The 25,601-nt window shown below is 49.1% G+C and overlaps 1 pseudogene; it reads left to right on the forward strand.

Annotated features, from left to right (window-relative positions):
- Positions 1-22,191: 22,191 nt before the first annotated feature.
- Positions 22,192-25,374, forward strand: LOC149345306 (uncharacterized; annotated as a pseudogene).
- Positions 25,375-25,601: the final 227 nt, after the last annotated feature.

A 25,601-nucleotide genomic window follows, 5' to 3' on the forward strand; every position in this document is an offset into this window, starting at 1 on the left:
GTGTTGAGTGAGGACGGACGTGGAGATGGCGCCGAGAAACACAGAATCGTCGTCGGGATCAGCTCGGTTGTCCTCGACAGGGGCACGAGACAGACAGTCGGCATCACTGTGCTTCCTACCGGACTTATAAACGATGGTGACATCGAACTCTTGAAGATGAAGGCTCCAGCGTGCAAGCCGCCCCGAGGGACCTTTCAGGTTCGCTAGCCAACACAGCGAATGGTGATCACTGACAACTCTGAACGGGCGGCCGTATAAATATCGGCGAAATTTAGTCACTGCACACACAATTGCCAGGCATTCTTTTTCAGTAGTGGAATAGTTCGCCTCCGAGCGTGACAAGGTGCGGCTTGCGTATGCGATTACGCGTTCGAGACCATCCTGCCACTGCACAAGGACCGCACCGAGGCCGATGTTGCTGGCGTCTGTGTGCAGTTCAGTGTCGGCTGACTCGTCGAAGTGGCCAAGGATGGGCGTACTTTGCAGACGAGAGCGGAGGTCTTCGAAGGCCTGTTGTTGCTCCAGGCCCCAGGAGAACGGTTCGGCATCTTTCGTGAGGCGGATGAGGGGCTCAGCAATCTGGGAGAAGTTCCGCACAAAACGCCGCTAATAGGCGCAGAGGCCCAGAAAGCGGCGCACACTTCGCTTATCGGTTGGCATGGGAAAAGCAGCGACGGCGGCTGTCTTATCGGGATCAGGGGTTACTCCTTTAGCGCTCACGATGTGGCCCAGAAACTTCAACTCCTGGAAAGCGAAGTGACACTTTTCGGGCTCGAGGGAAATACCGGCCGAACGAATTGCGGCGAACATGGCGCGCAGGCCCCTCAGGTGCTCTTCGAACGTAGCGGAGAAGATGACAACGTCCTCCAGGTAGACGAGGCAGGACTGCCATTTTAGGTCGGCAAGCACGGTGTCCATAATTCTCTGGAAGGTGGCAGGAGCCGAGCACAGTCCGAAAGGGAGCACCCGGAATTCCTACAGACCGTGCGGTGTAATAAAGGCGGTCTTTTCCCGGTCGCGCTCGTCCACCTCGATCTGCCAATAGCCACTACGTAAATCTAGTGACGAGAAATACGTGGCGTGGCGTAGTCTGTCCAGGCAGTCATCAATCCGCGGCAGAGGATAAACGTCCTTTTTGGTGACTTTGTTTAGACGCCTGTAATCAACACAGAACCGTAGGGTGCCATCCTTCTTCGCCACAACAGGCGATGCCCACGGGCTCGTCGACGGCTGTATCACGTCGTCCTGGAGCATTTCTTGAACTTGTCGGCGAATGACGTCACGTTCCTTCGAAGAGACCCGATAAGGCGTCTGGTATAACGGTCGCTGGTTTGCGTCAACAATAATGGGATGCTTTGTGAGCGGAGTCTGCCTAAGTTTAGAGGTCGAGGCAAAACAGTCGCGGAAAGATTCGATAATGCTCTCCAGGCAGCGTTTCTGATGAGACGGGAGGTTTGGGTTGACGTTGGTCTTTATGGAAGTGGTCGGTGCCTCCACTGATGCCGGGATTTCGGACAACGCGTGCTGTGCCGCGAATTCACAAAGTTCTTCGAAACACGCAATAGCTGTTTTGCCAGGCAAACACTGAGTTTCAGAACCAAAATTGGTCACCAAAAGTTCGTTTCGCCCACTGTTCAATTCAATAATTCCGCGAGCTACACAGACTTGCCGACCAAGGAGCAGCGAGATGTTGGTTTCAGCGATGCCACGAGTGCTGGGGCTGTTATCGCACTCTACGGTAACAAACATGCTGGCTCTTGACGGGATTACTACCTGGTCGTCACAGACGCATAGCTTAGCCCTGCGTGGCTCGGTATCGTCGTCGACAGGGCCTTGGGTGGAAAACGACACGATTAGCTCCTGTAGGTTGATAACGGCACCGTACTCTTGAAGAAAATCCAAACCTAGTATGAGGTCCTTGGAGCACTCGGGTAACAAAGCAAAGCAACCAGGGAAAGTAACTCCGCGGATCTGGATTCGCGAAGTGCAGAAACCGATCGGAGTTACGACGTGGCCACCGACTGCTCATTACAGATAAATCGGCGCCGGTATCCACCAGTGCAGTAACGTCGTAGTTGTCAGCGGATACCGGAATTTCGGCAGAAACCACTCGGTCGCAGCGCGTCGTTGAGGTCGTCGGGTCAGGTCGTCGTCGGTCGGAGCGTCGCGGCGAATCTTCGAATGGAGGCTCTTGACATGGTCCAGTAGCGGCGGCCCTACCTCCGGAGGACGCCGTCTTCAGTTTTCCCGACGAGGGGACGCACCTCTGAACTGGCCAGAGGACGATGGGCGGCCGGGCGAAGAGAACCGCCTTGTGAATGGCGATCTGGACTGGCGCCGCTGCGGGGTCGTGGACTGCACGTTATCAGCCTGGTAGACCTCGATATCCCGTGGTCTTTCACCGTAGCGCGGTCGAGGTGCGTCAGGTGAAAACCCTCTTAAACCCATTCTGCGGTAGGGGCAGTGGCGGAGGATGTGGCCGGGCTCCCCGCAGTGGTAACAGAGCGGCCGAATGTTTGGCGTACGCCACACGTGCGCTTTGCTCATGGGGGGGCCTGTACTCCTGCGGCACAGATGGTACTGCTGCGCTGGGGTACTGCAGAGATGGCACTGGCATAGGAATGACGGGGGAAAAGGCTTGCATCGCTGGCCCAGGACTTCGTAGTGCCTCGCTGTTCGTCATAACAGACGGCGCCGGGTGTGGAGCTGGGGGCGGCCACGTCCGTTACGGCATCGACACTGGCCTGTGGAGCTTCCAAGCGAAGTTTCGCCAATTCCTCGCGCACAACGCTTCTTACCAGCTCCCGAAGCTCCTCGGCAGGGCAGCGACGTAGGCGTGTACTGGGAAGCGGCTGCTACAGTAGCCTCACGTCCGTAGTGCGCGCCCCGTTCCCTCAGAGAGCGCTCGATACTCGTTGCCTCCATTGTGAAGTCGGCCACTGTTCTTGGCGGGTCACGGACAAGTCCGGCAAATAGCTGCTCTTTTACGCCTCGCATTAAGTGGCGTACCTTCTTCGCCTCTGGCATAGCAGGGTCGGCCCGATTGAACAGACGCGTCATGTCCTCGACGAACATCGCGACGCTCTCGTTGGACTGCTGGGACCTCGAGTGCAGAACGATTTCAGCCTTTTCTTTTCTTTCGTTGGTGGTAAACGTCGCTAGGAGTTCTCGACGAAACACTTCCCAGGTGGTAAAGGAGGCTTCATGGTTCTCGAACCATGTTTTGGCTGAGTCCTGCTGCGCAAAGTAGACATTGCGCAATTTGCGCTCGCCGTTCCATTCATTGAAGCCCGCCACTCGCTCAAAGCTGGCCAACCAGTCTTCTACGTCCTCGAACCTGTCCCCGTGGAAAGGCGGCGGCGACCGAGGTGCGTGAAAGACGAATGGCGGGGTCTTTCCCGGAATGCTGAGTCGTCTGGCTAGCCACGGTTGAGGTCATTGCTCTTACCGCTCTTACCGGCGCTGTCAGTTGGCTGAACTCCGGTTGTAGGCCTCGCAGACGGCGGCTCGCTTTGTGGACGGGTGTTGTGTCCACGCGTGGAGAACAGGTGTTGAGAGTGTCCTCGTAATCCGAGTACATGGGACGTTACCTAGCGGCTCCACCAAATATGTCACCGACAAACGGGTGAAGCAATAGCCCAGGTTCTAATTAGACGAGGTGGGCGTGTCAGCTAGCAGGCAGCTCGAGCGAGGAAGAAAACGATCTTCGATCACCTCGAATGCCCAAGGCTTGGCAAGCCCCTGCTTAAACAGTTCGGCCGCGGTACGGCGCCACTGATTGGTTTGGACCAATCAGTGGCGATATTTTGCTGCTGACAGTACATTTCACTGACAGGTGTGGTGTTCCTGCCGGGGAAGGTTCCAGCACACAAGAAGTCTGTGTGAGACCCATCCATGACCCATTTGTGTGCAAACTCTCTTCATGTGATGCCCTCATGGAAATCGTCAACTGGTGAGCACGTGTTAGTGTGTTGTGACAGGCATGAAGGGATAACATGTTTGCCTGCAGTAAGGCTGCATACGGCTAGCGGTTGTTGTTGTTAGAGGCTGTAGACAATAGGAAAAGAGGTAAGGGCACGGGCCTGTGACTGGTATGGATACCACCACCACTGCCTGCATGCCGATAGAAGAGAGAAGGAGTAAGGAAAGATAGCAGGAAGTACGACTAGAGATATCTGATTGCATTTATATATCGTTTATTAAGCTAGGAAGCACGGTGTAAATAGAACCGCAAATGAAAATAAGGTACATAAATGATGGTTGTACTTTTCAGATGACATTGGAGATACGTGTGGGTGACACGCAGTACTGTTCTGTGGCTTTGGATTTCTCTTACTGACCACCGTGTAACGGCAGCCTCATTTCGATCGGTGGAAAGTGCAGAAGCGGATCATACTAAAAAACTAAAAGTAGTCATATACAATTAAACTTGTACCCTTCCCTGCAGTGTATTTTGTAGTGGGTTTCTTCACTTGAGTATAAAAAGGCTCTAATATTTATTTGTGCCCATCAGTTTTCGAAATCTGCCATCAGGTACCTGCAGCTATATGGAAACAGTTCGTTTTGATACTAATGATTGGTTTTGCCGAGAACATATTTTGCATTCGTACGTAAAACTAGACTGTCGTTGAATTTGAAGCCTCAACGATTTCGCATATTTGGAAACTCAGTGTCTACCTTGTTAAGAGATTTCAGCGCACAGCGTTGATTAACGCGCAGGTGATGGTGTGCATCTTATGCAGACGTGGCAGACCACTCTTACCATGGGGTCTCATGGGCTCGGGAGCCACGATGCCAGATTCATGTTCGCTCACCTCTCGGCTGGACTGGTTACCTAGCTGGGTGGCCACACCGTGCTCCTGAACGGTTACATGAGGTGCCTGCAAAGGTGTCATGGTCATGGCACGGCATGGTCAAGAGTTCTATTCGAAGATCAGCGCAGCTTGCATTGTGCAGCACAGCATGACTTTATGGATGACTATGGTAGCTGCCCAGTCGTTATAAACATCTCCCGGTATTTTCACCTAAGGCTGTTCTACGCCATGATTTTGCACTGCCTGCATGACTGCTGAAGTTTACACATAGTGAAATACTTTCTTGTAATCGATGAACGCTATATAAAGGGGTTGGTGGTATTCTGTGTATTTCTGTATCACCTGACTGATAGTGTGAATATGGCCTATTATCGAGTACGTTTTACAAACGCCTGCCTGATTATTTGGTTGACTGAAGTCAAAGGTTGTGCCGATTCTATTTACGTTAATAAATACCTTGTATGCAACGGTCAGTAAACTGATCTGTCTGCAATTTTTGAAACCCTTCACGTCTGCTTTCTTGTAGATGTTACTACAGTGCTAGTACATTGAGGGGACAGACAAGCTGCGCCTTCAAACGGACACTAAGAACAACGCTCTTAAATTTTTGTTATTAGCAAGATCCGATATCCCGGCTTTGCTGCCGCTTGCCCGGCAGTAAAAGGTGCATTTATTGCCAAGATAATTGGATTGGAAGTTTAAAAAATTGCCGGCGGTTACATTACTTCATAATGCGAAATTTTAGCGCAGCTTATCAGCTGTTGCAGCTTTTCGATAGCTTGATGCACAGAATGAAAACGTTATTTTTCACACACATTTCTTCTTCAAGAAACATTCCACTAACAGTTCTTGATTGTCATGAAAAGAGCTTTGCGGTCGGAGAAATAGATGGATATATGCTCGACTTGCTGCGCACCAATGGTTCTCAGAGACAAAGTCTATGCAAGTATTTCGCGAGGTTGTCGCGGAGGACTTCTACCGGTTGCCTTGCTCGTAGCTCAGAAAGAACTGGCAGAGAATAAACTATCTATATAGGCAGGCAGTTCGCACTGGCGAACGACTGCGGCTATGCGTTTCGGCTTGGGCGTGCGGGAGATGTCGCAAGGAGCGCGCTGCCCCGGCTGCGCAGCTGGTTGCAATGGACAAGGGCGACGCCGCGAAACGCAGGAACGGTCGCCAAAGAGCTGCGCCCTAGAACTTTTTCTCACCAGTAAGATTCAAACTCCGGATTCTATGATGACAAAAGAGAGTAAGAGTCATGTAAAGCGGCGGAAAGGGGGAGGAGTCAGTGAATGCTGGCAGCAAGCGTGCGCTCCCGCCTAGCAAGCAGCAGCCGAAATGAAATCTCCTGCCGGCCGGACGTTGAAAGAGTCCATGAGCCGTCGTCGCTTCGTTTACGCTTGCAGAAACGTTACGACGGGTCCCACTCCCAAATCCGAGAATAAAGTTCTCTCAAAGAACTGCGGCCTGCATTCAGTGACCTCAACCCCACACAGTGTGCGTTGCTTTTGAGGACTGAGGCGGGGAGTCTGGCAAGAAAGTCCTAGCGCCGAGGAGTCGGCAGCATAGCTCTTACCGTCGAGCCACCGTCACGACTGATGTGTAACGACTGGTACGTGCGGTTATTCAGTAATAATACTCCTCATAGGGCTGGCTATGCAGCCCAGCGTCTTGCTAGAATGACGAAGCGAACACGCCGAGCGGTGCGTTTGCTGACGTGGAGACGGGTTGAACACTGGCTATACACAGCTCTTTTTTCTTGTCGCAGTTGCGTGCCGTTGCACGAACTTCGTACGAGGAGCACTTACAGCGGAACTTGGAGACATTCCGCTGATCCGCCGCCGTGGTGAGGGATTGCGCCCTACGCCGTTCCGATGGTTCCGCCGTGCGGGTACCTGGCTGGAATCGTTTTTATTCGCATCGAACTGAACACATATGACGATACACAGTCTTTCCCACCACAGGATGGGAAAACGTCAAAAGCGCGGTGCCGCCTTTAAACGAGATAAGGCTGACTGCAGTTTATTCGAGCAGGTCAGCCACAGAACGCTGCTTGGATCGAACATGCAGCTTCAGTGCCAAGTCTTATGTGATCGCCTCGTCCTTGCAACCAGACAAGCAATTCTAAACCAAGGTGACTATATGCTTGTGAGTTCCAAGAACAGTGTTCATGGCTAGCTGATGATCTATTTCCTAAGTTGTTCCCTTTGTCCGGCACAAGAGGACTGCGTTCCGCTGATGGCGAAAGGAGGGGGGGGGGGCGCGAAGGGGGAAGGAGGGCGTATTTGTGCCATCGCTTCAGCATGCAGTGTAAAAAAAAATTCCCACCTTTAAAGGGAACACACGGACTAACTTACCCTCGCAACCGACAAACTTGGAGTTTCTGTTATTCGTGCGCTCGTCCTGCACCCTAGCATTTTAGGGCGGCTGCATTCGGCCAAATTATCCGCCAGTGCATGCAAGTGTGTTCCTTTCAAAAATGTAAAGCTGGATTCACTTCATTGCTGCATGCCGGACTAATTGGGGAAGGAAAAGTGCAAAAAACAGAAAATATAAACCTAGCTCGTGTGTTTTATAATAATAATAATAATAATAAAATTTATTTATTTGAAAAAAATTACATAGTACACATACGAGCCTGCCCAAGCCAACAATGGGCTTGTGGGGCAGTGCTCGGCAGAATGGAGTAAGCCAGAGAACGGCACAGTTAATCAATACTGCACAAATTTAGAATGAAACTAAGAAAAGGCAGTGAGAAAGGACGGGGAAAAAAAGGAAGAAAAAAAAGAAAAGAAACGAAATTACACATACAAGTCAAAGATAGCAGGTTTCACTTCTTTCCGATTGCTGGAAGATAAAACATTATCTGGCAGGTCGTTCAACACATCAGGTACATAAAAGGCACGGACACGTTTACCATATCTTGTCCGTACTCTGGGCAAGGTAAAGCGGTCGCGTGGACGTAATGCTCTGGCGGGGACATACGGGAGGCAGAACTCATTTTTCCATATATACATAAGGATCACAGTTTCTTTGAATAATAGCCTGAACTAAGGCATGTGCGAGCATGAAAAAAGATTGGAATTATTAGTAATGTGCACACCATACATCACAGCCCGAATTATAGATTTTAGTAAAGAATTCACTTTGTTGCGCCAAAACACTGAACAGAAATACAAAGAACAAATTCCATATCGCAGCACACTGTACGCCAATGCATGTGTTATTGTTTTCATATGTAAATTGGGCATAGTGCTTTAATAGAATATAGCAGGTAGGCTATTTTGCGCAGCCTTTCACAAACGTTAGCCAAATGAGTGTTCCAGGACATGTTAGAATCGAAATGGACACCGAGATAATTGACACTTGAGAGGTATGGAATAGGAGAGCAAGAGCAATTGTTACACAGAGGAGAATGAAGAAACACCCGAGTGATGACAAACAGATTTCAGCGGATCGTGAAAACAGACTAAGTTAGTTTTATTTTGGTTAATAGAAATTAACTTGTTACGGTACCAACTGATAACATTTACAGTGTCAGTTTGTAATTCAGCCACGGCTTGATGGTAATTAGTATGACGAGATACTAAAAGCGTGTCTGCGTATTGAAACACCCGACAGTGAAAAATTGCTTGACTGAGATCATTAACGTACGGGTTGAATTAAAGGGGAGCTAAAATCGACCCCTGGGGAACTCCAGCGGTCAACTGTCTAGGTTTGCTTTTAATATTTCCGAAAACTACTACTTGGATTCGACCGTGCAAATAATTCTCAAGGAAAGTTAGGAAGGGCCCTCGGAAGCCATAGCTATGAAGTTTACGAAGTAATATTTCATGGTTTACGAAGTCAAAAGCTTTTGATACATCTAGAAATAATGCTCAAGCTAATGCACTACTTTCGAGAGTACTATTAAGGAAATCGGTTAATTCATTTAATGCTAACCTAGTGCCACGCCCGCAAGTAAATCCGTATTGATTAGGCGACAGTATGTTGTGCGCATCAATGAAGCTCTGCATTACGTGAAAATATGTTTTTCAAGTAACAGAGCATTGCACGAAAGTATCGAAATGGGTCTTTAGTTTGTGACTGTCCGCTTTTGAAAAGAGGAACTACAAGAGTTTCCTTGAGGCCAGGCGGTATTACTTGTGTGGCTATAATGTTATCTATAATTGCTAAAAAACATCCTTCAGGGCCTCGAAATTTCTGCGAAGGACGTCCACAGACACACCATCTAATCCAACCGACTTGCGCTGTTTGAAGTTGACTACGATATGACGAATATCATCTTCAGTACACTCAGGCAGGAAGGAAGACTCAACCACCGATTGTGGCATACAATAACCAGCCGTATTACCGGACCAACTTGATGCAGTAGACGAGAAAAAAATAATTAAATTGGTCTGCTAACGTTATAGATGGTGGACCGAAATTATTAGCAATAGTTTGGAATGCGCCTTTCCGGGGACGACCCCTTAATTAGTTAACCACAGACCAAGCCTTGGACAGGTTATGTCTAAATTCAGAAAATTTACCTGGAAGTGCTTTCGCCTGGAACCTCTAAGCACAGCAGTGACTTTATTGCGAGCCATCTTATAAACTTCACGAAGATGCTGATTATTAGGGGAGCGACGACAACGCGCCCAGGCCAGTTCTTTTTCAGCTATCGCGGTTAGAACATTTCCATTTATCCACGGGCATCCCGGCTTTCGTTGCTTTAAGACGACTACGCTTTTGCAAGAGTGCACTGTCTGCGTATTAACGGTAATAAAAGATTCATACAGGTCACTGGCAGGAACTTTAGCAAGGAAAGATTTCCAATCATAGCGTTGCAACAACAAGTTCAGCTTTCTTTTATCAACAACCTCTATCTGTGATACCGGGTTGTTAGCCGCAGCATACTGAGACGATAGAAAGCTACACCGAACAAAGAAGTGATCGGATAGCTTTAGCCCAATAATAAACGGAAATACCTGGTCGTTCTCAGTGCGAACGTTGACGTGATCTATGCATGAAGACACAAGTGATGCACCCAAAATTTCGACACGTGTGGGAAGGTTGATAATGGATTCCATTCAGCACGTCAATGTTAACATCACCTATCATGCACACGTGACCAGATGGGAAGCAAGTAGACACAATTCATCTACAAACTTTCTGACACTTTGATTTGGCGGCCTATATATAGCGAGCAATGTGATGGCAAAAGATTGTGTGTGAATACGGAGGGCTAGCGATTCAGCACTTGTGAAGATTATGTTGAGAGGACTAGAAATCCAACCATTTTGAATAAAAATGGCAATTCCACCACCACGCCCGTCTTTGCGCGTCAAAAAATGATTGTGATAACCTGGGAGTTAAAACAGACCAGTATGTTATTGCCCAATATTAATTTCAGTTAAGAAGAAAGCATCAGCTGAATCACGTACTGCACCAGCGTGGACACAAAATTCATTCCAGTGCTTGCGAATACTGCGAACGCTTACATGAAAAACAGTGAAAGTGCCTTCGACTGGTTTAAAAAAAAAACAGAAAGAGAAGGAAAGTGTCGAAATTGTTCGCACAAAGCCATGAATCAAGGAAAAAGATTACAACAGACAAAGCGGAGAATAGAAGAGAGACTAGCCGAGACAAGTCACAAGTGCTCATTATGCGCACAACTGGGTCACCCTCCTTCTTTCGGGCAAAAATTTTGCCATGTTTCACCCATACGAACTTGAAATCGGCCTCCTTGACCTTAATCTTTGTCTCCCAGAACAATCCTCTGTTGTATTTCGTCAAGTTTTCGACAAAGAAAACCGAGGGCTTATTTTCCTTCACCAGAGATTCCAGTTTCTTTCGCTTTGCCAGCCAGCTGTCACGTATGCCTGCCGAAAGGAAGCGCACTAAAACTGGCGCTGGTTTGCTCTCCCTGGGCAACCGGTCCACAGCTACTACATGGCCTGGCAGGAATGAATCAATGCCCAGTTGAGCGGCCAGTTCAGTAATAGTAGTAGTCAAGTTTTCACTAGTAAATTGAGGTAGGCCGTGAGTTTCGAGGATTGAGGACCTACTATACTGTTCAGAGGCATTTATTTCGCCTCTAAAATCTTGAATGACAGCTGCCTGAGAAGCAACCTGATCCTCAAGCACCATCACTCTAGAAGGCAGTGCAGTGACCTCTTTCTCTCGCGTTGCTGATTCTTTCAGCAAGGAATCATATTTATTTGAAAGAAAATCAACCGAGTCGTGTATTTCCTGCATATTTGTTTTCACTGCTTCGATCTCGGACTTCAGGCACAACAGCTCGTCTATTTTGGACGGAACCAGGGAAAGAGACCCAACTTTCTCGCGAATGGAATCCAGCAACGATAGCTTTTCAGCAATAGCTGTTAACTGGCTAGAACTGCCTAGGGAAGAATCCGCTGATCTGCATGTTTTGCATTGCCACTTTTCTCTCTTTTCCGGGCCCATCGACGAGAATGTGCCTTCCGCCACGCCTGAGCACTCCTGACCGAGGTGATACAACGATGCACAGTTGGAGCATTCTATGCACCGGTCCTCGTCAGCAAAATCATCCCCACATTGAGCACATTTTTTTCCCTCCATCACACATGCGTACAAGAGAACACACGCGGTAGATCAAGCAAAGGATAGTTTTGCAGTTGGCGGCATGGAATGTACAGAAGAGTCGCTATAGCAAAACCAGCTCACCTGCAGTAACAGAACAAATCTTTAGGGCCGGCTCAGGACGTGTCGCCAACTGCGCTTGCTGGTTGCAAGCGATGCGCTTTTATGGAACGATGACGGCGCTTGTTGATCAGAGCACCACCTTGCGTCGCAAACCGATGTCAAGAAGAACTGGAAAAGTTCCACTTTTTTCAGCAGAGCTGACACACCGACGAACCATCCGTGCAAAAGAGCATCCGACGCCCGATGGACCACTTGAAACTGTTGGGACGTAGTTGCGCACCTGCAGTAACAGAACAAATCTTTAGGGCCGGCTCTGGACGTTCCGCCAACTGCGCTTGCTGCTTGCAAGCGATGCGCTTTTATGGGACGGTGACGGCGCTTGTTGATCAGAGCACCACCTTGCGTCGCAAACCGATATCAAGAATAACTGGAAAAGTTCCACTTTTTTCAGCAGAGCTGACACACCGACGAACCATCCGTGCAAAAGAGCATCCGACGCCCGATGGACCACTTGAAACTGTTGACACGTAGTTGCGCACCTGCAGTAACAGAATAAATCTTTAGGGCCGGCTCTGGACGTTCCGCCAACTGCGCTTGCTGCTTGCAAGCGATGCGCTTTTATGGGACGGTGACGGCGCTTGTTGATCAGAGCACCACCTTACGTCGCAAACCGATATCAAGAATAACTGGAAAAGTTCCACTTTTTTCAGCAGAGCTGACACACCGACGAACCATCCGTGCAAAAGAGCATCCGACGCCCGATGGACCACTTGAAACTGTTGGGACGTAGTTGCGCACCTGCAGTAACAGAACAAATCTTTAGGGCCGGCTCTGGACGTGCCGCCAACTGCCTGAAATGAGACGAAATATGTTAGCGTAATTCCTGTGACAACATCACGCGCACGTGTGAAGCAGCAACATGAATGTTTGGCCTTCTATGCGAAGCATATTGCTAGAGCTACCACTCACGCCGTCGTCGTGGGACCCCCACGTGACACCGTGACGTCACACCACGTGACATCGGATGAGAGAGCCGGCCTCCACCTCGCGCCGTCGCCGCGGGACCCCTAGGCGTCACGCCACGTGACACCGTGACGTCACACCACGTGACATCGGATGATGAGAGAGCCGGCCTCCACCTCGCGCCGTCGCCGTGGGACCCCTAGCCGTCACACCCGCGCATTCCCGCGCATTTCGAACGCGCGTTCACACTCGGTGTAGGTGAAACGCTCGCTCCACCGGGCAGGCAGACGCGGCTTCCGTGGCAATGCAGGCGCTCACCCAACGCGCGTCTCGGGGTTAGTCGGCGTTCCGCTGTAGCCATGCCGTTGTCTTCCCCCACGACGAAGGCTTCTAGTGGTTGTATTAAAATGACCAAGTATTCAACCAAGGAAAGCCATGTATTACCAAGCCTAGCCACTAATATGCTTCGCATTCCCCAGGCTTAGCCAAGCTGAGCCTCCGCAATTTTTTTCACGTTTTACTGATGCATCGACGCGATTTTTAGGGCAAGATTCCACATGGTGACTCCAACTTAACTAATTATCAAAGCACTACAAACTCTCTGACGGCGCCGATAGCATGCGCTTTTGAGGATTAACCTTTGAGGCATGGTTTAAATCATTCGCAGCCGTGAACATTCATGAAGTGGCGAGAAAAATATTGGTTCACTTGCAGCTGAAAAAAAAGAGTTATTGATGCTAATTAAAATTGTTGGAATAATACTTAAGCTGTGAATGTGGGTGTTAATAGCTTGTTTTGATAATAACGTGCTTCTGTACTCAATCCATATCAAGGTGAAGCAGGTGCGACTGCATCGCAGTTATTAGAGGAATAATTACGTTGAAACTGCTGACAATATTTATTTATTTAGTAAGGAACCCACAGCGCCGTGGCATTACAGTGGGGGGGGGGGGAAGTACTGTCTGCGCCAAATCATTCAACTTTACAAACGAACCCATGCACAAGTAACCAGACCAAAATTAGTTATTTCTTGAAGCATCCTCAGTGTCAACTGGAAGAAAGGTAACTGTAGAGACCTGAAGTTAATTAGCTCCACAGAAGAGCTGGAACTCAAAGTGCAAAGTGGGAAAAACAAATTTTATTTTGTCCCGACGTACGTGCTGCCCAAATCTGAACGAGTAGCAGAATGTGCCAGTACAACCCATTACAAAAAGTTAAATGCTGTTGTATACGGCGTTTAAAGCTAAACCTGAGCTATCGGAGACGCCGTAGTGGAGGACGCCGTACTATTTTCGGCAATCCTGGGTTCTTTAAGGTGCACTTACATTGCGCAATACACAACCGTTTAAGGCATTTAATGCTTTCAGCTCCCGTTCTGGGCGAACTAGCGAACGTCGACTATACACCAGCGCACCGGGCAGAGCACATGAGCTAGAACTACTATAACCTGAAGCAAACATTTCCGTCCGGCCGCTGAACTCAGAACCGGCGCGCCGCGAGTGAGAGCACCCTGTGCAGGCCCATGAGAGCGCCGAGGGGAGCCGAAGGTCGACTGGACCGCAGAAAAATCTGTCGAGCGTTCCGGTCAGACCCCGCAGTCCGCATTCGGCCTCATGTGTTGCCCTCTGTCACCGCTGCGTTTTGTTGATTAATTTAATTTTATGAAGAGTAATGCGACAGGACTAGGGGCATTATGCCCATCCATAATAACATCGCGCCTTCCCTCCCCATTTCTCCCTCTCTGAGCCACCCCACCACGAATGGCCTGGCACCGTCTCTGTGCGGGCCTTCGAAGGTCTCACTTGACGGTGAGGGTGCCGTCCTAGACATATCCTACGCCTTTCCTTCCATACATTTCATGCTCCCTCCACTTCCGACGACGATGTAAGCTACACTTTTCTAATATATATTTCGCCACCATCGAAATGCAGCCGCTAGAGTGGATGTAAAAAAATGGCAAGGGGATATCTTATGGGGGACAGAGAGGGCGGGCGGGCGCGCATGAGGAGGAAGGTGGAGAAGAGCTGGCAATGCCGCACAGTCGCTGACATCAAGGACACTGTGGTAGTCAAACTCGGCTGTACTTTCGGACGCACGCATTCTGGCAACATTGGTACTTTAGGCTCGAGGCCACTTAAGTTACGCCAGCCGGATCCATGCCTGCGTTTTCTTTGTTCTAGATTAGCATAAAGGCCGGCGCTTGCTCACGTTTTAAATGTTTCATATAAATTTCGGGCGAAGTTGTTATGTTCGCATGTTTATGCGCCAGAATGCATTTCTAATATAGAAATCGTTGTCCTGAAGTCATCGTTATTGAAAAAATTGCCGAGGATTACGTTACTTTCTAATGCGAAATTTGAGCCAGCTCATCAGCTGTTTCAGCTTTTCGATCGATTAAGGCAAACAATTCGAGCAAGACATGTATGTACAATTGCAGACAACTTGTTATTTTTCACATATTCCTTCTTCAATACACACTCCAGAAACAGTTCTCGTTTGTCATTTTGGACGAGAAATAGATGGATATATGCTCGACTTGTGCCTGGTTCTCAAAGACGAGGTCTGCGCATGTATTTTACGAGGTTGTCACAGCTGTGGGAGCCGTTACTAGCGAGAGTAGCGGCATGTTCTCCCGCATAAGTGGTAAGAACTTCCCGCTTGTCTTTATATCTACATTAAAGTCCCCACCCACCCTGCCACCCTGGCAGGTGGCTGCGTTTCTGGCACAACGTTGTCAATACCAAAGCATGCAGCGCACATCTGTGACTACCGCCACGTAGCTTAAAGCGCGATTGATGTGTTCACTCTTCCAAGAAGGCAGTTATGCGCCTTCCTTCTGGTTCAGGTGTCCACCAAGATGCGTGACAGATACTGCGCATTTCCCTTCCTCAAAAACCAATTTACAAATTTTTGCCCTCTGCTTTCCAAGCCACCGCTCTATTGGTTGCGCAGCTTTGGGAGACAATACTGCGCATTTCCTTTCCTCAAAAAAATACCGAAGACACTTTGGAAATTCTGAAGTCTGCTTGGCGAAAGCCTTGTGGTCAACCCACTGCCGCTTCCCCGAACCGCTTGGGGCCGAATCACTGGGCCGCTTCGGTGCCATGCGTCTGACTCACTCGACTGCAACGAGACGTCTGGCGAAGGAGCGGTGGTGCAGCTGCCACCGCCGACGCGCGCGCGCTCGTTCAACCGCTACTGTATGACGTCATAATTGCTATGCACAGCTGCGCCCTCCCCCCACCGGCACGCCGGTTGCTAAGGAGAGGGGGAGGTTGCGCGTTTGCCCTCTCCTTTCAAGCTCCCGCTCCATTGCTTTCGCTGCTGGTTACAACGTTCAACGGCGACGGCGACGCCGCGAAACGCAGAAATAGGCGCCAAAGACCTGCGCTCTAAAACTTCGTGCATAACACTAATGATGGTGCTGTCGTCATCACATGCGACAAGAGTTCCTTAAAAGATGACGTTGTGCTACGTTCCAAGCTACCTCACAGGCTACTTTCCAAATAAGGAAGCAACGCTGAAAAGTAAAAGTCTCGCAGCTTTACCTACAATGCTTGCCATTCACTTTTGTCCAGCCTAATCCTTTCCACAAGAATAAGATACTTGCTGAAATCAACACCAACTCCCCCAGTTCAGACCTACTACACCCTTCTGTCCTATTATCTGAGGGTAGTAAATATGGTCCCTCTTCAATATGAGACCACTATCACTCAGCTCAGAGCAAAATTCATGCCCAGCATGCTCCTTGCCTTTGGTGTCTCGTAGCTACTATGGGCATTTGGTCTCAACGACACCATAGGTGCCTTCAGTCGGATCGAATACTACACTATCCGGTAAAGCATACTATGCTATATTATACTATACTACCCGGTAAAACAGTCCACTAGAGCTGGCAGTTGCATCATGTCCCGCAGATCTCAGGACTTCTCCGTACCACTTGGCTGTCACTGCCTCACTGGTACCTGCGGATAGCACAAAATATCAGACAATCACTCGGTTTACATTGCACGCACTTCTCAGTGCGTTCATGTAGTCTCGCGGATGAGGTCCAGAAGCGATAGGCACAAAGCAGTGAAGCAAATATTATTGCAAAACTTGGTGTACATACAATGAGTAGATAACAAAATAAATGTTCTGTGCACAGCTAGCATTAACTTACTTTAAGGCCAGAACTCTGAAGAGGTCCCTGCTCGCAGTAGTGAATTCCAAGCCTTTTGTAATCCACTGTTGTCGTGACAGTACAACAGCAAAGTTCCAAGAAGCAGTTAACCAGAGGTGTCGCTGCTTCTGCCATGTTGTGGTTTTGGACTGCTGCCTCGCATCTTTTTCAAGCTGAGCCGACAAACTAGTCGTGGTGCAGATCTCCTACAAACTGTACAAAGGTTTGGTTTGGTTTATCGGGGTTTTAATGTCCCGAAGCAACTCAGGCTATGAGGGACGCCGTAGTGAAGGGCTCCGGAAATTTCGACCACGTGGGGTTCTTTAACGTGCACTAACATCGCACAGCACACGGGCCTCTAGAATTTCGCTTTCATCGAAATTCGGCCGCCGCGGCCGGGATCGAACCCGCGTCTTTCGGGTCAGCAGCCGAGCGCCATAACCACTGAGCCACCGCGGCGGGACAATTGTACAAAGGAGTGCATAAATAGAATTATTGTCCTGCTACACATGTTCCACAGAAGCACCGATCATTACCAAAATAAACAAAATAAGCAGCAGGCGTTTTTTTCCCCACCAAATTCCAATTAAATTGTTCTGTGAATACTTTTGCTCTGTAACAAATCACCGCCTCTCACCACTGACAGGAGCAGAAAACAGCAGGCAGCTCCTGAAGTTGATAGCTTTCAATGGTTCACCACAGAACCAAAATGTAGATTTTCAACGTCATTGCCTTTCTCATGCAGCATATACGTAAGAAGTACAGCTACACTGATTTTTGGATAGCTAGCAAAACGTACTTCAATGCAGATCAGCAGCCTACATAGACACTCGTAGAAAGCAAAGAAGATGAAGTGCTAGCTGCCATTCGACTTGTTATTCAGACGATTGGAAGATAACTTTTTAGGATCAAAATCACGATAACTGGTTACAGCTTGGCCTCTCACAATAGTGAAAAAGGCAACTAAGGAAAGGGAAGACAGCACAGTATCATGTTGTCTTACTTTTTGTTGGCCATTCTATTTTGCAATGCCACCTTGTTAAGGCTTAAATTTAAATGCATAAGTACGTAGAGGCTAAGATACAACCATAAAATCGGAAATCTAGTTTTCTCGTAGCAGCGCACTGGGGCTCTTCAATTAAATGATCGATTTCGCTAGCTCAACTGTCACTTTTCGGAATAATCGCATTTAGCTATTGCGAAGCTGCTCTGATAGCAATGCCCGTGAGCTCACCTCAAGGATCCTGTTTCCCTTCGGGTGAGAAGGCACGGTCCAAGCACTGACATTTTGAAAGAAGCTCAGGACGGGAATGACACTTGGCAAATGCAGAGCAGAAATTCAGGCTCTATGAAGCCATGCTGATGGAGGATAATTTAACAAAACTTCTGTTTGGGCTAGATGGTGCATAGCTTTAAATGAAATGAAATTTAAGCGCACACGAAAAACGCACACAAGAGGAGGATACACACAGGATGGAGGAGGGCCTGCCAATGGTCACGACGCAGATGCAGGACCATATTTTGTTTCTTTGGACGGCTGGTTGGGTGTCAGCAGCAGTGCTTGGGCGAATTAATCTTCTGGATTCAGTCGGAGCAGTGGTCTAGCGAACTGCTGTTTTTCCCGCTTCTTGCTGTTCCACAGGGCGGGGGCAGGGCCTCCGCTTTTTCTTGGGAACGTTAACACCACCTTTCCTGGCCTGCCGCGGTGGCTCAGCGGTTATGGTCCTCGGCTGCTGACCCAGAAGACGCGGGTTCGATCCCGGCCGCGGCGGCTGGAATTTCTTTGGAGGAGAAATTCTAGAGGCCCGTGTACTGTGCGATGTCAGTGCACGTTAAAGAACCCCAGGTGGTCGAAATTTCCGGAGCCCTTCACTACGGCGTCCCTCATAGCCTTAGTCGCTTTGGGACGTTAAACCCCATAAACAAACAAACAAACCACCTTTCCTCACGCTCCGCCAATCAACTGTTTAATGGAGCGCCCTTAGATATTAGAACCTCGTGGCACCCTCCACTGTTGAGGCAAATCTGTAGCTGATAATTCTTGTCGAACCTTGGTAAACTCTTTCCTTTGTAATATAGGTACTGTGTCAACATTCCTATCAAGTGATTACATGCCAGCTTCCCAGCTGGGCATTCACAGCTACCATCAACTTCTTCATTCTGGCTGACGGCAGCAATTATGCTGCAGGGTGAAGAGTTCTTTTTTTTTTTGCTTCTATGGCATGACGATTTCATCAAAATAAGCCCGTCTCTGAAAATGGAGACATGTTTGGCGCATTAGAACAAGAAATTTTTCTCGTCAGATTACACATACAAGCTTAAGACATGCTGCAACACGCGAGGAATGACCCCTGCATTCACTTGCACACCTCTGGCACTTACCAAAGGAGCTTTTTATTCTACTACAACAGTGTTAAAACTCCGTGAATACCTTTGAAGTGTTCACATAAAGACACTAAGTACATCGAGGCAGCGCTTGTTTCTCTTTTGTGAGTCGCGTTTCAAGGTCTAATAAGCGTAGAGTACATTCAAATGAAGCCAGTTAGGGAATGCATTCCTTGCGAAATGCTGTACTGAATCTCGCAGCAGCATTCATGAAATATCGAGGTCACTGACTGCGACATATTACTACCGCTAAAATACACACAAAGGACCACGAGCAGAAACACACAGGACAGCCGCTGGCGTCTGTCCTGTGTGCTTCTGCTCGCTGTCCTTTGTGTGTATTTTAACGCTCGTAATATGTGGCAGCAAGTGAATGAGAAGCACCAACTAGCCCGACTTCAAGCACACTCGTCGTCCATTTGACCGCAAAGTGTAAACAAATAGCATTCGGAATCGGGGACACTTGTTGCTGAAACTGCAGTGACGCGCATGACCGCCGTCCCAAGTATCTGTAAGGCGTAAGCTGCTTGAAGATTCCCAGACAAGACGAGACGTCTGTGCTGTTCAACCGTTTATTCTCTCACTGATAACGGAGCTGCGGCGGGGAGCGCCGGAGGGGCGCCCCGAAGCTGCAAGAGCGAAAAGGGAAGAGAAGGAAGGAGCGCGCCAGACGCGGGGGCGCGCGGGTTGCTGTCTGGTTGGTTTGGATCGTTTCAAGTGACACCGCAGACTTCGACCGCGAGAGCGTTCACCTCACGTTGCCGGAGGCATTGGAAAGAAGCACGCGTAAGTTGTGCCGGCGAGGGCTGGCGCCATGGTTGGCGCACTACATATCCATACACTAGTACCCGCGTTCGAACCCGACCGCGGCGGCCCCGTTTCGATGGACGCAAAGCGCCCGTGTGCTGCGCGATGTCAGCGCACGTTAAAGAACCCCGGGTGGTCGAAGTTATCAGGAGCTTCACTAAGGCGTTCCTCATAACCTGAGTCGATTTGGATGGTTAAACCCAAGTAAAGCATATATCAAACCTATGCATGGAGCACGGCGCAAGAAGCCCTGCAAAAAGAGACGCGTCGGCTCCCTATGGCTACACGACGCGCGTCAGGAAGCGAATGGGCTCTTTAATTAAATAATGGAATTGAGTGGGCGAGTTGGTTTTCCATTCTGACAGTGAAAGAGCTCAAAAAGACAAGGAGGACAGAAAAGGAAAGACATACAAAGCGCTTACTTTCAACTGATTTTATTTCATGCGAAAAACAACTTTATACTCATGGTAATCACCTGCGCATGCTTACAAGAACATTACCAATGAGTGACCGCTGGCACGTTCTTTCAGACAACCGGCATGCCCCATATAACAGTGGAAAGATACTTCAATGGCAGCGAGCAACTTTTCAGGAGCAAGTTATGACGAGCTCAGTTCATTTGCACACTGTAAAAAAACGAAACACATTTAAAGGCGTTCCCAGGTGTCTATAACTCCCACCCTTGCAACCAGCCCAGAAGGGAGTCTTGCGCTTTCAATTGACCTTTCGCCTGGGGTGTTTCTGGAAAGAACCATCCCGAAAAAAAAAAACATGACCCAAAGGTGTTGAGGAGACTCACACACGATTACCGCCGAGCCACAGGCGTTTTAGCGCTTCTTACACCCCTACACCCCTCACGAAAATGCATGCAATCGGTTCATAACTTGTTCCCATTTTTATTACTTTTCTTAAGCGTTCTTTAATTTACCATTCTAATGGCAACGTAATGCAATATACCTGTATTACTGGAGCTGTTCATAGTAATAATAATAATAATAATAGTAATAATAATAATAATAATCTTTATTCAGTATAATCTGAATCATACAAAAAAAATGGCTGAGGTTTAGCTTAGGTTAAACCTAGTCAGATGCGAAGCATATTGTCGCCGAGTTGCATATAGAGCACGCCGCTTGGCTAGACGTTCTTCACGCTCTTCATCAGTCTTTGTAGCACGCCGCAACTTTTGCTTCTCATTCCAACGAGCAGCCCTGTCTCCAGGAGGCATCTCTATCCCGTGTACGCCTAGCAGAGGCAGGCGCACCCCCTTGTATACCGCCGCTCCAGCATCACGTGTTCACTACAGCGCACCTAGCGGCAGAAGCAGGAAACACATTGGTCGCGACGCCTCGCGCGACGGCGCGAGCTGGGGCCCCGTTTCTCCCAACGTTACTAGACTTGGTTTCTCCTATGTCGTTACGTCACGCATCACGTGGTCCTCCTTGGTCGCGACTATAGTGAACTAGATTCTAGTACACTATAGTCGCGACGCCTCGCGCGACGGCACGAGCTGGGCCCCCGTTTCTCATCTGCTGTGACGTCACGCACCACGGGGTCATCCTTGGTCACGACGCCTCGGAAGCTTCTGCAATCATTCCTTACTGCCATCCAAGGAGCACGGATAGTTTCAGGGTACAACTGCACCATACCTGCTCTTATTGCTTTCATGGTGCTGCAAGCATAAGATCTTGTTGCACTTACTCTATCTCCTAATTTTTTCAGAACAAACAGAATGAAAAATTCGTGCTTGTGCAGCCTTATAAGCCAGCTTGAGGAAAGCGTGGACTGTGGCACTAACTCCCTGTAATAAGTGTCGAGATGCATAATAGCTTCTGCGCGAACTTAAGGTAGCTTATGCTGAACGACCATATTCCTGACATTAAGGCACTTGTGAAATGAGCTAGCAGTGGCGAGCCTGCTGAGTAGTCATCCTCCCTCGACGAACAGGTTCTCAGCCACCTCAAGATTTTCTTCGGAGAACGGCATACATGGTGCGAGTCTGCATTTTACACAAAAACAGTCAAGAGAGAGAAAGGAATTTCATTGAGGAAAAGGTGGAGAGGTCGGCCTGTGGTAAAAAAACAGTCAAATATTTCACATCAGTTTGCACTGCTCAATGATCCGTATAAAATGCCGACCTACTGCTCATTAATGATGCGTTTTATTACGCATGCCAACGCTAACAGAAAGAAGAAAATGTGTCCATGTGGCCAGCAAGAGCCAGCTATTATTTGCTGAACCACTCCAAAGAGGCCGTTGTGGTTTTAGACAAAAAGCACCAACCGGAATTATATTGCAACGAATAATCCCCGTAAAGACGACGTGGAGGAAGTGTCCAATGTGTGCGCGCGCGATAGTGGCCAACAACAGTGATGTATCTTGGAGTGATACATGACTCTACTCTTTCCTGGTGGGCCCACATTGAGCAAGTTTCTGTAAAAGGAGTTCAGGCCATTGGCATCCTGCGTTGGCTTTGCAGCGCTAGGTCAGGGATGAGAAGGCACACACTTCTGCTGATCTATAAAATGTATGTCCGACCAATTTTGGAGTTCGGATGTGTTTTATTCTCAGGCGCTCCTGCCTATAAACTTCGACAGCTTGTGCTATTGGAGCGTGAGGCGTTGCGCCTCTGTGTGGGACTTCCAAAGTATGTAGCTAATGTTGTCCTGCACCTTGATGCGCGAATTCCATCTTTATTAGCCAGATTTCGCCTTTTAACAGTCCAAACCTTTTTAAATTTGTGCGACTGTCCTCTCCACACATCCAATGTAATATTTCTTAGTCAACCCACAGTATTTTTAAATGCCACCTGGTCTCGTTTGCATACTCCGCAGATATGTTTCGTGCAGTCTCTCCTCGATCCCTTAAACATTAAGCTCACAGATATCTATCCACAGCATAACATCTCACCTTCAGTCGAGATTGCATTTGATAACATTTTCCCATCGAATGACAAGCTCCAGCCCTTTCCTCTCCTTCACGGTTTGTTACAGGGCCACCTAAGGTCCTTTCCTTTTCATATTCTCATTGCTACCGATGCCTCGTAGGATCGTGAAAAGGCAGGTGTAGGCATTTTTTCACCTGCATTGGGATGGTCCTTTTCTCTCCGTCTCCCTGACTTCACTCCAATTTATCTGGCCGAATTATTAGCTGTCATTCTAGCCTTAAGTAAATTAGATCCTGCCGTTTCCCAAGTCATGGTTATGACGGACTCTCTATCTATTTGCTTTTCATTATCATCACCCTCTGAGTCTCGGGCATTAAGCCTCTTTAAGCAGCTGATCCCGCTCCATTTAAATTCGGTGAGGTTGCTTTGGGTACCGGGTCACGTGGGCATTCAGTTAAATGAGGTTGCTGATTCATTAGCAAGGGCCTCTCTCTGTCGCCCAATAATTGTTGTCCTGCCAACCTGCGCATATACAGCTGCGGTGAGGTTTCGCAGTTACACAATATTTCAGGAATTTTCAGCCTCGGCGCTTACTTCATCTCCCGAATATCAGCACCTTCTGCAGCCTTGGGGTAGCAAGGACTGGTGTTCGCGCAGACTGGAGGTCTCTTTCACGCGTTTGCGATGCCGAGTTCCTCTGCTAAATTTCTACCTTCACAGATCTGGTCAGGCGGTTACTCCACTGTGCCCATTTTGTGCCGAGCCTGAGACAGTGGAGAACCTGCTGTTCTGCCGACGATTCTCTTCTTTGAGGAGGCGCCTATTCGAAATTCCGTTTCACCAGCTGGGTCTGCCTGTGTCCACTGAGGTTGTTCTTTCCTTTGGCGCTACTTCGCTTGGACGAAGCAACAGGAGTGCGCGCTGTGCAGTTCAAAAATTTCTTCTAGAAACACAGCGACTCCCATGCTAATATTAATTTTATTTATTTATTTTTCTATTTCTGTTCATTTTTCTGATTATCAAACAGTTTATTTATTTTTTTTCCTGTCTCTCTTTCAGTCCATACAAAATTGAACCATTCCATATGATGCATTCAAATTTGCACATAAAGCCGTCGTCCCATCTTCGATCTCCCAGCTAACAGGACCCCTTTCGTTGCGTCGTCCAATCTGTCAGACTATACCATAATAATACTCCTTTTCCTCTAAAACTACTAATCATTCCAACAGTTCACCGCCTGTGTCTTCGCCACTCCCCCGTAGTGGGCATGTGCCATTCTACTTGAGGCCAACCAACCAACCAACAACAGCGATAGTGGCCAATCCTCCGCATTGGGTATGTGCCATTAAGCCTGAGGACATCATCATCCGCTCGGTGTTCGCTGTGATCTGTGCCCTGTGCTCCGGTCGCCCTTGTGCCTGCCTACACTTCGGGCCACGTAACATCTTTGGTGGACGTGCCGGGTAGACGATCTCCACTACACGCAGCTCCGAAGCGGTCGTCAGGCCGGGCTTACTACCATCATGCTCCACCCGGCGAGTCACTAACCACTCCTGCTGCTTCCTTCGTGGTCATGGCTCCTCGCCGTGACCCCGGTACCTTCTCCGGGGACGACGGCACCGATGTCGACGACTGGCTCAGCCTATATGAACGAGTGAGCACCGATAACCGGTGGGATCCCACGGTGGTGCTCGCGAATGCTATCTTCTATCTTAGTGGCACGGCTCAGGTCTGGTACGATACCCACGAAGAAGAACTGACGAGCTGGGGCACTTTTCAAGAAAAGCTCCGTACTTTGTTTGACTGATCCGATGACCGAAAGCTCTCCGCGAAAAAGCAGCTCGCGTAGCGCGCCCAGTCGTCAACAGAAAGCTATGTCACATATATACAAGATGTCTTGGCGCTTTGCCACAAAGTTGACACCACCATGACGGAGTCTGACAAGGTGGGCCGTGATCTGGAAGGGATTGCGGATGATGCTTTTAATTTACTGGTTTGCAAAGACTGCACCACCGTGGACACAATAATAAAAGAATGCCGTCGTTTTGAGCAGGTTAAATGCCGCCGAATTCCATAGCAGTTCTCTCGGCTGCCTAATACGGCCGCCATCTCTTCCTGCGAGGAACAGCGATTACCGTCCCGCGCGTCTTCCGATGATGTCCCCGCCGCCGACACTGTCACTCGGATCGCTCGCCGGGAACTGGAAGCCCTTGCGCCTGTGCTGCCCCGTCCGCCCGCACCTGAAAACTCTCTACCTGCCGTGTCGCTGATTCAGGCCGTCGTGCGGCAGGAACTCAATAACCTGAACCTTCCTCCGGCTGTGGGCCCCATCAGAAGCCCTCACACCACCCAACCACCTGTCTCTGTTTTTCGTCGCACCTATTATTCTCCGCAGCGTTATCGCAATCCCAATGAGTGGCGCACGGCAGACGACCGCCCCATCTGCTTCCGGTGCTTCAGCACTGGCCACATCGCCCTACATTGCCGCAGTCCATCGTCTTCACCACCCCGCAACATCTTCCTTTCTTTCTACAGTCCCGACTCTTTTCGCCGTGAAGCCCGTCCGGTCTGCCTGAAGCAGCCGTTCCCCCTCCACACCGATTCTCCCGCTCTACGTCGCCGCAGGGCCGCCGCTCTCCTTCCTTCAATCGCCTTCCAATAGCCGCTCCTATTTGGAAAATAAATGATGCAGCTCCCGGAGGTGACGCTGCATCAACGACGCGGACTAGAAATCCTCTCTCGACCACTCGGCCGAATCTCCTGGACGTCACTATCGACCGTGTCCCTGTGCGCGCCCTGCTTGATACCGGGGCTCAAATATCAGAGATGAGTTCTGCCCTCCGTCGTCGCCTCCGCAAAGTCCTCACGCCTGGAATGTCCCGTGTGCGTGTCGCGGGTGTTGGCACTCCTGCTG

Source organism: Amblyomma mixtum, chromosome 5 (assembly GCF_055824585.1).
Source record: "Amblyomma mixtum isolate Tamu chromosome 5, ASM5582458v1, whole genome shotgun sequence".
In the NCBI taxonomy this organism is placed as follows: Eukaryota; Metazoa; Arthropoda; class Arachnida; order Ixodida; family Ixodidae; genus Amblyomma; species Amblyomma mixtum.